Source organism: Neofelis nebulosa, chromosome 12 (assembly GCF_028018385.1).
Source record: "Neofelis nebulosa isolate mNeoNeb1 chromosome 12, mNeoNeb1.pri, whole genome shotgun sequence".
NCBI lineage: Eukaryota > Metazoa > Chordata > Mammalia > Carnivora > Felidae > Neofelis > Neofelis nebulosa.
In genome coordinates, this window is record NC_080793.1 from 84,187,541 (window position 1) to 84,201,987 (window position 14,447).

Here is a 14,447-nt window from a genome sequence, read left to right on the forward strand (position 1 = left end):
CGCGAATCACCGAGTCTCCAGTGACAGGTGACACGCCAGGTATTTTACATACATTAACTCAATGAATCTTCACAGGACAGGTAGCTCATTATCATATCACCTCCCTTTTGGGGATGGCGAAATGGAGGTTTAACGAGATTAAGTACCTTGCCCAAAGTCACACTGGTCATTAGCGGAGCGGGGCTCCAACCTCAGGGGTCCATGGGACCCCTCGGTGTATGTTCTCAGCCCGCTAAGAACTGCTTCCCAAGTCACCGACCTTCCTGGGGTCTCAGTTTCCTCCTTCGTAAAGCATTCATGGAGACACCTATGGTGGAGAGTAGGGAGGAGTAACACGGGAATGCGAGTGAACCCTCTGGCCCCAGTGCTTGGACATCCTGAGTGTTCCTAATTCTGGGTCACCTACCAGGCTCATCCCCTGAGCACTTTCTTCTTTTCTTTTCTTTTTTTTTTTTTTTTAATGTTTATTTTATTTTTGAGAGAGAGAGACAGAGCATGAGCAGGGGAGGGGCAGAGAGCGAGGCTCCAGGAAGCAGGCTCCAGGCTCTGAGCTGTCAGCACAGAGCCCGACGCTGGGCTCGAACTCACAGACTGTGAGATCATGACCTGAGCCGAAGTCGGACTCCCAACGGACTGAGCCACCCAGGCTCCTGAGCACTTTTTTCATGGAAAGTGCAATCATTATTAGTTGTCACCATTTAAAAACAGGGCATGTTTACATTAGCTTGTCTTGTAACGTGACTCTACATTTCGTCAAGGATTGTGTAAGTGGTCAGGAAGTACAGAGGGCTCTTACACAGTCTCCTGTCTTACTCAATCTCTGTGATACCACATACAGAAATGGGCAACTGCTTTCTGTTTTAGCTTCTTTCTCCTTTTTCTCTTTTGCATAGCTTTATGGCTCTCACTGAAGGTGAAACTAGGAAAATACTTCACCCAGAGGTGAGTCTATAGGTGATGAAAGTTATAACAAGGCTCTATTGTCTTTGGTGGAGGTGGGGAGCCCCGCATGCCCTGGGCTCAGGCATTAAGTACTGTTCTACCAAATACTCACACACCGGGCAGGTGTTTGAGGTGGGGTGGCCCCGGGGCAGTTGCTGAACAGGGTACACAAAAGGTTAGTGAGTATAATTACACTTTCATAAAAATGAATGTTGGACTTCCTCCCCTGCTGCGTCTTAGCTACTGGGGCTAAAATAAATATTTTAATTAGTTTCAGCTTCCAAAAGAGTCTTAGCAGGCCAGACTTCCGAATCTGCCTCCCACGGGGAAAACGCTTTCAAATCCCACCAGTTGGCAACAAATCCCTCCCAAACAAAAACCCAAAACCGAAAACCACATTTCGAACTAAACAAGTCACTGCTTCTTAGATAGACAGCTGCAGTGTGCACTTGGAGCTTGGCGTGACACAATCTCGAGCAAAAGCAGAACCTCCGGGTCTTTTGTCATTTACCACGAATTGCAGGATGTTACCACCAAAGCACCACAGAAATCTTATAACCCACCACCCTTTCATTTGACGTTTCCAGAAAAAAATAGGTGCGCCCCAGAGAGTTTATGGTACATAAATTGGTAACAAGTTCATAGTGGATTCAAGGTAAGTTTTCCTTTTTCCTTTTTCTCTTTCTCCTTTTCTAGAGGGTCTACGTGTTGCATTACTCATGCATGGCCGTCGTCACCTTTCGAAAGAAGTGCCAACATTCCCCTTTCACACATGAGGGATCGGGGCTGAGACCCGACTAAGTGACACGTTCGGTATCACAACTGGCAGGTGCGGGACCTGGAACCGAATGGTCTGGCCAGCTGACTTTTACTTCTGCATAATGCCGCCAGGGCCATTTTAGAACAATTAAAGACAAAATGTAGCACAGACATGAAGGAGAAAATGCCCTCGGAAAAAACCTCCACCCACTTTTAATGTAACACCCTTAGTTTATTTCCACACAGGCCACTATCTCTGGCGGGGGGCGGGGGGGGGGGGGAAGGTGGGGCTACCTTTGGGAGTATCATTCAGAATGATGGATGGAGTACACAGGTAAACAAAACAAAACAAAACAAAACAGGGAGAAACAGAAGCTAACTCCCAATGTTATTCTTCCCTGAACAACTTGGTAGATTATTTAGGCCAATTATGCTCTTGGGAAATAACCCTCTCCACTGTGACGCCTCCTCACTTTTTCAAAGAGCTTTCAACCCTGCCCTCCTGTTGACATAAATGTTCACAGCGGGTTTTATCCAGGCCAGTTTTAGAAAACACTAATAGGTTCATGGATTTCTGGGATTAAAGAAAGAATTCTTATTTTCTTTTGTTGCTTGAGGTAGCATTCGTTGTACAAATACTCCTTTTGCTGAAATCCCCGTAAAGCTCAACAAACGTGCAAAACGGATTGGGGTGCGCTATTTTAGTGAGAAAAGACATCCCCACAAAATTCTTTAAAGCCGCGGACTCTCCTTGGTGTTTATTTATTCGAGCCTATTTTGAGCACCACCCCAGACCCTGCTAGGTGCTGCGTGTGTGGTGCCGCAGTGAGCAGTCTCTGGGGAAAACATCTATGAAATAGACAAATATGGTTCCAAACAGTCACAGGCAGAATGAACGAGAATGACCGTGGGCAGAGGAAAGTGACTTGATTTTAAGGTGGTCAGTGAAAGCATCTCTGAGGAAAGAACATTTCTACTCTGTTCCTGAGACTTGACTGATACGTGGGGGCCAGCTAGGTAAAGAATGGGAAAATGGGAGGAGTGGAGAGAAGGAACACATTCCTTTAAGAGGGAACCGTATCTGCAAAGCCACGGAGGTGGGGAAAAATTTGGCAAGTTTGAGGAAAAAAAAAAAAAAAAGCATGACTGGAGTGTCAAGAGCAAGGGGGTGAGGGGTCCAAAAGGAAGGGGGTGGGGCATAAGACTGTGTTTAAATCACCTTTTATTTACAGATAGAGAAACACTTCACGGAGATGCAAGAAATAAGAAAGGCTACCATGTTGGGAGCCTCTGTTCACGGAAGAACTATCAGAGGTGAAATTATTCTCCCCCCAGAAATTATAAAATTAGTCAATGAATCGGGGCGCCTGGGTGGCTCAGTCGGTTAAGCCACCGACTTGGGCTCAGGTCATGATCTCACGCTCCGTGAGTTCGAGTCCCGCGTCGGGCTCTGTGCTGACTGCTCGGAGCCTGGAGCCTGCTTCGGATCCTGTGTCTCCTCTCTCTGCCCCTCCCCAACTTGTGCTCTGTCTCTCTATGTCTCTCAAAAAATAAATAAATGTCAAAAAAAAATTTAAATTAGTCAATGAAGAACTGATTTGATTTCCATACGTCTATTTTATCACCCAACTGGGAAAAAGGTGTGATGCTTGATTCTGTGTAAGTTCACAACTCGGGTAACTTACTAGCACTTTTTTTTTTTCTCAATTTTAGGCAATAATGCGTGGGCCAGAAATTGCAAACTGGTGAACGGCAAGCTGACGGGGGTGCACAGACATACGTGGTTTCTTTGGCCAGAACGGTGTTTTTCAAAGTCTAAGCGAGCTGCAACGGCACCAGCTACTTTTGTAACAGTGCACGGCTACACCACAGGTCCCAGCTTCCCCGGCGTAGAGCAGGGACCACGAGACTGAGTTCTGCCAATGGAATATACGCTTCTGGGCAGTGTCATGGCAAATCCCTCCCCCAGTGTTCGAGCTGTATCCGCAGCTGGACGCACGGAGGGAAACTAGCGTAGCAGATGTAGATCCTCATGAAGAAGGGAGCCTTTGCCCCTGAAGGAGCTGACAGGGTCTCCACCGTGACCTGCACTGGCTGTGATGGGAGGGAACATCAACACCACTGAGATGTTGAGTTTGTGTGTGACAACCGTGTCTTTGTTTGGGTCCCTCTAAAATCGGGCTATGAGGTATGGATTCGTGTGCAAGTGGCTTATTTGGAGGTGATCCCTTGGAAACATCGGTGGGTGCGTGGGGAGGTGGGATGGGGAAGGAGTGGAAACCAATGAATGATACATTGTCTGCCAGCGTCTGCTGTGGGCAGCTCAGTCACACAAGGGAACGCTGGGGGAACCCAGAAGACGCCTCAGGGCTGTCTCAGCGGAGGGGTGAAGAGACTGGGGATTCATGCACTCCCCGTGTGTCTGTCATTGGTGGGATGATGCCTCCAAAAGCATTAATTCTTCAACATACTGGACGTACCCTGCACAAATGCCCAGTGCGCATACAGTGTTTTGAGCTAGACTTAAAGCTGTGTTCAGGAGGCAGCTTGGTGGGTGGAGACAAGTGCGGAGTGGACACGAGGAGGCCACCGACAACGTCTGCTGAAAATGTTTAGCCCACACTGATGCAGGTGCCAACGTTCGAAACTAGACGGCAACATAAAACTCTGAATTTCTGACCTCTCTCAAAACATAAGCAGATAGTCACCAGTGGGTCTGCATTTCTGTATGGCGGTAACTGGTTGGAGCGGAGTAGCAATTGATGCTTTGGATGCAGGTAGTGTCTCTAACTTTCCACAGTCGCCACTGCACCCTACTGTCTCTTAACCGTACCCTATTTCCCTTGTTTATGTGGCTTTCACGGTCCTTACGGTAGGCGTTTGAATCTGTAACCTCCGGCGCTCTAGTACGACAAGGCTTTTGTTTCTTTGCTTCTTTTTCATTCCAGCTGCATTTTCCTCCCTCCCTACTCCACTTTGAAAGCTGCTCAAAATATGTCTCCGTGAAACCTTCCCACCGACCTCCACCTACGACACTCACGATACTTCTATAGCCATTTGGAGCCAAAGTGTCCAATAAGTCACTGGCTACATGTAGCAATTAACATTTAAATTCCAGCTCATTAAAAGTAACCAAGATTAATGAAAATTAAACATTCAGTCCCGTCCACTGCACTGGCCACATTTCAAGGGATCGATAGTCCTACGAGGTCAGTGGCTAGCATATTGGACACCACAGCTAGAACACATTTCCCTAATTACACAAAGTTCTTTTGGATACGCCGATTGATAGAATGGGCTGTCATTCGTGCTCTTGGCTTTTCTTGTAGGTGATCTTGTGTTTTCCATAAATATCCACCCTTTAAGATAAAATCCACCTCAAAAAGGAGAGAGCTTGCTCAGCATACCATCCATTCTTTCTCCCCCTCAAGTACCTGTGCAATTGTCTGCAGTTAACATTGTGAATGTTTCTCAAGTTTCTGCGTGAGGTTCTGTGTCGCGGTCCCCCATGGTCTCATTCAGGGAGATACTGTGTGTTCTCCTGTCCCCCTCAGGCTTATGTGGAAAACTGGGAAAGTTGCTTCGGGTGGAAAAGACAGGATCAGGTATGATTTCAACATCCTACCCTTGCGGGATCGGAAAGAAGCTCATTAAGACCACTTACTGCTTTCGCCTTAAAAAAAAAAAAAAAAGTATGGGTTCCATACTGTGATTTAATGTGTTTTGTGGTTTTTTGGTCTTTATTTAAAATCCCAAAGTGACTGAGGCAGTATAGCAACAAGTTAAAACACTTTGACTGAGAAGTCTGACAAACTGGGGTTGAAATCCCAGCTCTGATACTTGTTACGTACAGGGCCTTGTATGACTAACTTGCCTTCCCTAAGCCTTGGGGAAATAACGCTTCCCTCATAGAGGTTTTGTGAGGATTCGGTGAGTGAAATGCCAAGGAAAATGTTATAAATGCTAGCTATTATTTTTTTTTAAGTTTATTGATTTCTTTTGAGAGTGAGAGCGGGCGAGCAGGGAAGAGGGGTAGAGAGGCAGAGGGAGAGAGAATCCCAAGTAGGCTCCACACTGTCAGCATGGAGCCCAATGTGAGATTCGATCTCATGAACCATGAGATCATGATCTGAGCCCAAATCAAGAGTTGGATGCTTAACCAACTGAGCTACCCAGGTACCCCAGTGCTAGCTATTATTATCAGCAAAAAATCAGATACAAAGGAAAAAGAATCAAGATAATAATAGACTTCTGGTTGTACGCCATTTTGGAAAGGACCAAAGCAGATGATGCATTCAGAAAACTCCCTCCAACAGAAAGATGTGCAGAATTGCAGGAGATCCATTTGGCAAACACTCATTATTGGGGGCGCGGCGGGGGATATTTTAATGTATTTCCATTAGCATAAGATTCAGATTATCAGACCAACATTGCATTCTCCCCTTGTCCTACTCCTCCAAACAAATAATGTGTCAAGTTAAGGCACCATTCAGTGAAAAACAAAAGGAAAAGCAGATGTTGGAAATAGGATGACCAGGAAAAAAAGGACTGGAGAACTTCAATTACTTAGATTTTTTTTTTTTGGAAAATAAAGTCATTATAGGGACTATCTCTTTTTCTGTCTTCTCCATCCACATATCTTATCCTTTTGAAGAGAATAGAACACTTTGAATAAAATTACTATCTTCTTTTTCCAAAGAGGTAAACAGTGCCTGGAAATGTTCATGCTCTCAAGCACCTCTGAGGCATGACTCTGTCCTTCTCTTGGCCAGCGAGCTGTGAAAAATCATTATACTGTCCAACACTCTCACTGAACAAAGGCATTTCCTGCTGAACAGGTCATGCGAGGCATATCTAAAAATGGAAGTTTGGCCAATGGCCATAATGTCATGATGTAAAAGGATTTGGGCAGAGGCTCAGAAGTGGCATTGGGTAGATTTTCCTTCTTTCCTGGGCCCAGTTTACTGTTAGGGAAAGATGCTCAAAATCAACTGCTAAAGGACATAGCGAGATTCCCAAAGAGGATATAGCATATGATTATATTCTGGTAAAAGAATGGAAAGTCTCAATTTGACTTCTTTGTTCACAGCCCCAGAAATTCACTCTGGCTGACAAGAAAAAGAATTTATTGGACGGATGTGGAAGTTCATGGATGTATCAGTTAGCTACTGCTGCATAACAAACCACCTCAAATACAGTGGCTTAAAAAAATCAGTTTATTCAGCTCAGTAATGTAGGTCACTCTTTCCCATATCTCTCTGGGCAGTGAGGCCCCAGACCCTCCTTCCAACGTTTTCTCATTCCCCAGCAACCTAGGCCCTTCTTGTTCTTAGAGTGGAGTCAGGGTTCTAGGAACAGTGAAAGAGCACACAGGGCCTCTGGAAGAGTAAGCTCTGAGCTGGAACACCCTCGCCTCCCCTGTATTCAGGCCAAAGCAAATCACAAGGTATCTGAGACCAAGGGGTGCAGAACTAGACTCCACATCTTCATAGGATTCTACCCCTGGAATTAGCACGAATATGGAGGTGACCAATTGGGACCATCAATGCAATCAATTTACTATAAAAGAATTGAAAGGAAAGCTGAAGAATTAATTCTCAGAAGGCCCAGGACCCAGTGATGTACTGGGCGTCTGTGTGATGGGAACCAATAGGCGATCTCCTCGCTGTTTTCCTCTTGGAAGGAAAGATGTCCAGCATTTTCAGTTTGTGAGGCTCACTTAGTGGGAGATAGAAATACCACCTTGGTCATCTGCCTACTGTCTTGCCAACAGAGCTCGTGACATCCAGATTGGCAGTCCCACTTGAAATGATTTTCTATGGATTGAGGGGCCATGTATGGAACAAAATGTGGGTGTGGCTCCCTGAAGAAGGCAGAATGAATGCTGGGCCACCCATATCAATGTGCTCTCTCTCTCTCTCTCTCTCTCTTGTCCACCAAAATGGTAACAGTAGTACTATGTGTGCTTTGGGTTTATGGAAGAGAGTTTTCTTTGTGTTTGCATGAATTTCTGAAATTTCCCCAAGGGACCTGTGTTAGTTACGTAATATATTTCAGGTTGTAGAAAAAAGTTATAGAAACACACAAACTTGTAGCAATACAATGGGAAGGTATTTGGACTTTAAGTAGTTCTGTCTCAGCTCTCCTCCTCTCCCTCCTCCCCCTCCTCTTCCTCTTCTCCCTCCTCCTCTCCTACCTCCTCCCCCTATTACCCCTCCCCCTACACACATGTGTACACACACAGAGACACACACACCTCTTCCATCTCATTCCACACAGGAAACTGCTTTGAGTCTCTCTTCTCATCTGTAACAGGACAGGAGAGGAGACAGTCTCCAAAACTGTCTCCAAAAGGAGACATTTCCATTTGTGAATAATGGCTGTATACATCATTCTAATTTATCAGGTGAATTCTTTTATATCCCGTTTGGCACTTTTTCTGTTATTTCAACTGGTATAGTGTATCTGGACTCTAAAATCTCAAACCTGTCCTAAAAGCACAGGGGGAGAAGAGTTTTCTTCAGCTTCCCCTTCTTTGGTCCCCGCCGGCAAATGCTGATGTGACAGTCTGCTGACGACTGTCATAGAGATCTAACAAACGCTTCTCCATCCCTGGGGAATTTCAGTCCCTCAGAGAAGTACCTCTCTTCACCCTCTGCACTATCTAGACCCTAACCAGTGGGGGGTTGGGGGGGCAGGTGAAGGGGGACAAGAAGTGTGTGTCAGAGCATGAGCGTAATCTGTGTATGCTTACAGGGGCCCCTGACAAGGGGCTCTGACCTTGTGGGGTGGGAGTAGGGTAGCCAACATACCAAAACCAAAACCAAACTGTAGCATTCAGTTACATTTGAGTTTCAGATGAGCAGGAAATACGTGTTGGTATAAGTCTGTCTATACGAGACATATATTGCAGATATTACCAATTTGAACGGCAAAGACTTATACTAAAACACGTGTTCGTTTGTACCTGAAATTCAAACATCCTTTGCTAAATCTGGCAGTCCTAGTTAGCACAGATGTCTAATGTTATTTGTTCCCCTACACTGCCCAGCCTCAGGCACCCAGAGAATATATGACCTGAACCAGACTTTGGCCAAAGAAAGACCTCAAACTCCTGACTGCTTTGAAGCATCTGAAAGAAATCAGGAGGGGAAACATTTTATGGGAGGATATTCCTCATTTCCTTGCGGTCATGACAGTCTGGAAGAGGAATTAGAGTTTGGTTCTAAATTCAGAGCAAAAGTAGTGGGGTTTTTTTCCCCCTTGTTTTTATTTTCTTTCATCTAAGTACCATATATACGTATATATTAAAAAGAAAAAAACAAGCAAAATCTATGACCAGTCACAGAGAATAGTAGTATGTCAGAGGCCAAGTGAGAGGTCTCCTTAGTACCTAAAAAAAACAACAAAAAAACAAAAAGGAAAAAAAAAAGAACAAGGTCAACTCTTCAACTCTAAGATTGGAATTAATGAAATTGACTCATAATACCCTTGAAACTCCCCAGAATGGCCATATGACTAGGAAAATTTGCCAAATTAGCTCATGCAGGAAAGGAAGGTAGGAAAAGAAAGGGGGTAAATTAACCACTGAGCATTCGAAAACTGGCTTGAAAAGGGAGGTTGGGGCCAGGCTGGCTTCTAAGGCCTGAGGGTGAGGGCGGGGGCTGGGGAGGTCCAGCTGAGGGGAGGGAAAACAAGAGAATGGGGAGAGAGAGCGCAGATTCAGAGATGACCCGGTTCGAAGATAATCTGTATGTTGTTGATCATGTTCAGCATAGTGAGAGCTCTGGCTCCTTGAAACGCCCAGTCTGCCCCGTGCACAAACACTGATGAGACCTCATGGGAGAAAATGATAAAGAAGGTGTACTTCAATTGTGTGCCCCAGATAAACCCAATGAGGCTTCCTGTAAATGAAGGAACGTCAGTAACGAGGCCTAACTGTTGTTTCTTCCTCTGACACTGTGCCTTTGAACAGGATTCGTGTGGCAACCATTTAACTGCTCATGTCCTCCCGGCACTAATGAGGTCGGTCTATTTTAGCCTTTATTGACACGGAGGAAATGGCAGGCAGGCAGGTGTCCAGAGCACTAATCTATGAAAGGACAATTTCCTCCGTGTTTGCAGTGGGTGGGATGCTTCGGCTGATAAAACTCTATTCTTTGGTTATGTTTCCTAAACAGAGCCCAGATGGATTCTCAAACGGCCCAAGCAGACCCACTCAGACACATCTTATTTATATTTTCCCTCTGATCATTCCAGTCTGAAGCCATGCAATCAAGGTCAAGTTACTCTATTTACCGTTTGCCAAAGGCTTATGTAGCACGGGTTAGGTGCCAGGCAATGTTTTAAAACAATGAAAAGTCAAAACTACAACGAGGTATCACCTCACACCTGTCAGAATGGCTAAAATTAGCAACTCGGGAAACAACAGGTGTTGGCAAGGATGCAGAGAAAGGGGAAGCGTCTTCCACTGCTGGTGGGAATGCAGACTGGTGCAGCTGCTCTGGAAAACAGCGTGGAGGTTCCTCAAAAAGTTAAGAGTAGGACTATTCTACGATCCAGCAATTGCACTACTAGGTATTTACCCAAAGGACCCCAAAATACACATTTGAAGCGATACATGCACCCTGATATTTATAGCAGCACTATTGACAATAGCCCAATTATAGAAAGAGCCAAAGGTCCATTGATTGAGATGGAAGAAGATGTAGAGTGTATGTATACACACACACACACACACACACACACACACGCGCGCGCGCGCGCTGGAATATTATTCAGCCATGAAAAAGAATGAAATCTTGTCATTTGCAACAATGTGGATGGAGCTCGAGAGTATTATGCTAAGCAAAATAAGCCAGTCAGAGAAAGACAAATACCATTTGATTTCACTCATATGTAGAATTTAAGAAATGAAACAGACAAGCAAAGGAAGAACGAGAGAGAGAAACCAAGAAACATACCTTTAACCATAGAGAACAAAATGATGGTCACCAGAGGGCAGGTGGGTGGGGAATGGGTAAAACAGGCGACGGGGATTAAGGGCATCTGACTTTGGCTCAAGTCATGATCTCACGGTTCATGGGTTAGAGCCCGCTTCGGGCTTTCTGCTGACAACTCAGAGCCTGGAATCTGCTTCACATTCTGTGTCTCCCTCTCTCTCTGCCCCTCCCCGACTCGTGGTCTGTCTCTGTCTCTCAAAAATGAATAAACGTTAAAAAAAATTTTTTTTTAAGTGTTGAATCACTAAATTCTACTCCTGAAACTAATATTACCCTGTAAGTTAACTGGAATTTAAATAAAAACTTGAAACACCAAAAAACACAACAACAACAAAAAGCAACAAACTCATTCGAATCTCCTGTTAGCTGTACGAGGTAGGGACCACGGTCAACCTCACTTTACAGATGGGGAAACTGAGGCATAGAGTGGTTAAGAAACCTGCCCACATAAGTGACAGAGTCAATACTCTTGACCGCTTTGTTATGTGCTCTCTTCTTTGCTACGTGCCGATAGGACATGCCGGTCTTGTGAGTACGGTTGCTAACGCTCCTGATTCCTGGGGGAATAAATTTTCCTGGGTGGGAGAGGTAGAGACGGAGTGCCAAGTGAAGGCTTGTTGCCAAGTGGGCTGGGCAAGATGATCAGTTGAAATCAGTTAACTCACGGAATCTAGTTCTGGTCTTCCCAGGATGAAATTGGGGGGCTGCCATTTCCAAGGTGGTTATGGAACCTCAGACAGGAGCACCCACACCAGCGGCCGTCTCATTTCCTGAAATTTGGCATCTATGGATATGGAATGTTCACGGGTGCTTTGGGTATCACCAAAGCCAGGGGGAAATTCCTCTTCTAACGTGACGAAAATGTCTCTACCATTATTATTCTGATGTGTGGTAAGTGGGGTGACCGTATATATCTCATCACTCAAGTTGCCAAGACTTTTAAGAGTAAAAGGGACATTATTAACCGTTATGCAAGGACAAATGGGCATTAAACCAGGACTCAACCAGGCAAACAGAAGGTATGGTCATTCCAATGGTAAATGAACACGGAACGAGCGGCTTCAAGCTGTGCCAGAGGCTTTATTCTGGATAAGCCTGACTCGGATATCAGGCATCACCTTTGCTGTTCTTTGCTGCCCACCTTTGCTGGGCTCACGTTGGTAAGTCGGCCAGCTTTTACAAGTGCGGTCGGAGCTCGTGGTGGTATTGATAACAGGGCCCTTGCAGACTTGCTTTTGTGTGTCACTGACGCATCTCTTAATAGAATACCCGAGACCCCACAATGTTAGGCCAAGTTCATGCATGAACACAGGGTACCACGGACTTGCTAATTTTCAACAGACAACCAACTGCCATTTGAACTTCTGAATGGATTTCTCTCTGAGCCCCCTTGATCCGCTCTAGCTCAGGGGAGGGGGACAGAATGTCAAGGAGACCTGAGACCTTGTCAACTGAACGGCAGCTGAGGGAGATGGGAACACGCAGCTTGGAGAAGAGAAACAGAGGGCCCCGGGGGGTGGCCTCAAGGACCTGATTTGCTGCTGTGTGCAAGAAGGAACAGGCTTATTCTGTGTTGCCCACACTGTAGTACAAAATGGAAACGCTGGGCCACAGGATTTCAGCTCGATTTAAGTGATTTCTCGTTTCTGCTGTTTTTTAAATGTTTTTGAGAGACACGTTTTAATGATAAAAATAGCACACGCTCTTCTAAAAAAATATTCAGACCATGACAAAACATGTAAGGTGGAAAGTAAAAGCCTTCCTCTTTCCTCCTGTCCCCGCTTCCCTCGCCCACACCCACTCCTCAGAATGCCTTATCCCCCCACATCCCCACCTCTGCACACGCAAACGTGTTCTCTGCACGTATACATAGGCATACTTACATGTATACGTATCATTCTATTTTGCCTATTTTTGTTTTATTAAAAAAACATGGGCCGCCTGGGTGGCTCAGTCAGTTAAGCCTCCGACTTCAGCTCAGGTCACGATCTCACGGTTCGTGGGTTCGAACCCCTCACCGGGCTCTGTGCTGTCAGCTCGGAGTCTGGAGCCTGTGTCAGATTCTGTGTGTGTGTCTGTCTCTGCCCCTCCCCCGCTTGCTCACGCGTGCTCTCTCTCTCTCAAAAATAAGTAAACATGAAAAAAAAATTTTTAAAAATATAGTCATAAAATGAGCATGTCTCAGGAGGTGATGAAGAAGCACCCTGATCCGTAATTTTATGCTACTTCTGAAAGATGTTACCCAGAGAAGCCTTGCTGAAGGATCTGAAATATATAGTCCTGTAAGACTTAACTTATGGACCGAAAGTCAATGTGAGTTAACCTGTTCTGACGTTTTTTTCCTTAGAAATGTTTTACCAGGGGCCTCGAAACATCGAAGTAGACATTTCGCTCTGGTACTTGTTCTTATGAGAAAGGATGTTCAAGTGACTTCAGCTGTTTGAAAACGGAGGGGCCGGCTGGGGGGTTCTTAGCCACTGCCTACGATCCGGCCAAGGTTGGCCGACCACGTGGCAGGGACCCCGAAGGGGAGCTCAAATCCACAGCTGGGCAGGAGAGAGAGTTAAGGTGCCTTCCAAGATCCCTTTCAGCACTCTGATTCCCGGACTTCCCCGCCAGCTCACCTGGGCAGCGAGAAAGAGCCAGAAAGAGCTCCCCCCACCCCCCGGGAACAGGAGTGTCCTCAGGGTCCCCACCTCCCCCTTCAGGAACAGCCAGGTGCGGGTGCCCCCGCCCCAGCCTGGTTCCCCGGGCGCCCATAGACCCAGGAACGCCTGCCAGCAGCCCAGCTCGCTGCTCTTTGGACCTCAGCAGCTATCATCTGAGGTGCCTCCGCTGAAAAGAAAACAAATTCCTCTCTAAACCCGGCAGGTTCTAAATGGACAGCAAATACTGTACATTCTTAAGAGCCTGGCGAAGCAGGAAATTACTCCTTCACCTGTTTCCTATTTTGACATTTCATCAAGATGGAATTTAGTGGCTATAAAAGATAATACTGTTGTATTTGACTTTAAACGAGAGACACCGGTTACATTTCTGTGCTCAGAATCTCTTCTCTTTGTGGATGGGTTGGGCAGAGGTAGGTCTTTTCCTTTTATCTGGAGTAAAAATAATAACAAGCCCCAGAGACATTGCAAAACGAGTACATGGAACATTATAGTCTTATTCACAGTCGTCAGGTAGTAATATTTTACCATTCTTGCTTTATCTCTCCATATACATGCGTACGTATTCATATTATTGTCAGGAGCTGCCAGCGGCTGAATGTTTGTGCCCTGCCCCTCCATTCCTATGTCGAAATGCTAACCTCCAACGGGATGTTATGAGGAGGTGAGGCCTTTGGGAAGTATTACGCGATGAAGACAGAGCGCTCCTGAGGAGCAGTCCCTTTATGAAAGAGACCCCACGGTGCTCCCCAACCCTTCCCCGTGTCCGGGTATAAGGAGAGGTCGCAGACCCTCACCCAGTCACGCTGCACAATGATCTTGGATTTCTACCCTCCAGAACTATGAGAAATAAATTTCTGTTGTGTACCTTTCACTCTGTCTGTGCTATTTTGTTACAGTAGCCTGCAAAGACAAGGACAGGAAATGTTTGGGGTAAACTGCAGACACCCTGACCCTTCCCGAATGGGTAAACATACGGGCAAGTGGCTCCTAAGAACAAGGGCACAGTATCGTGATCGAAGTTAGGACATTTAACGTTGATAGAACACTATTGGTGAACACGATTGTTTTCAATTTT

At 45.7% G+C, this 14,447-nt stretch overlaps 1 long non-coding RNA gene across 1 annotated transcript; it reads left to right on the top strand.

The window, feature by feature from the left end:
- The first annotated feature begins 831 nt into the window (after window positions 1-831).
- On the top strand, window positions 832-3,406 carry LOC131492105 (uncharacterized). The gene is made up of 3 exons (XR_009251852.1): window positions 832-942; window positions 1,530-1,597; window positions 2,934-3,406. It is a non-coding gene; the product is annotated as an uncharacterized LOC131492105 (long non-coding RNA).
- Window positions 3,407-14,447: the final 11,041 nt, after the last annotated feature.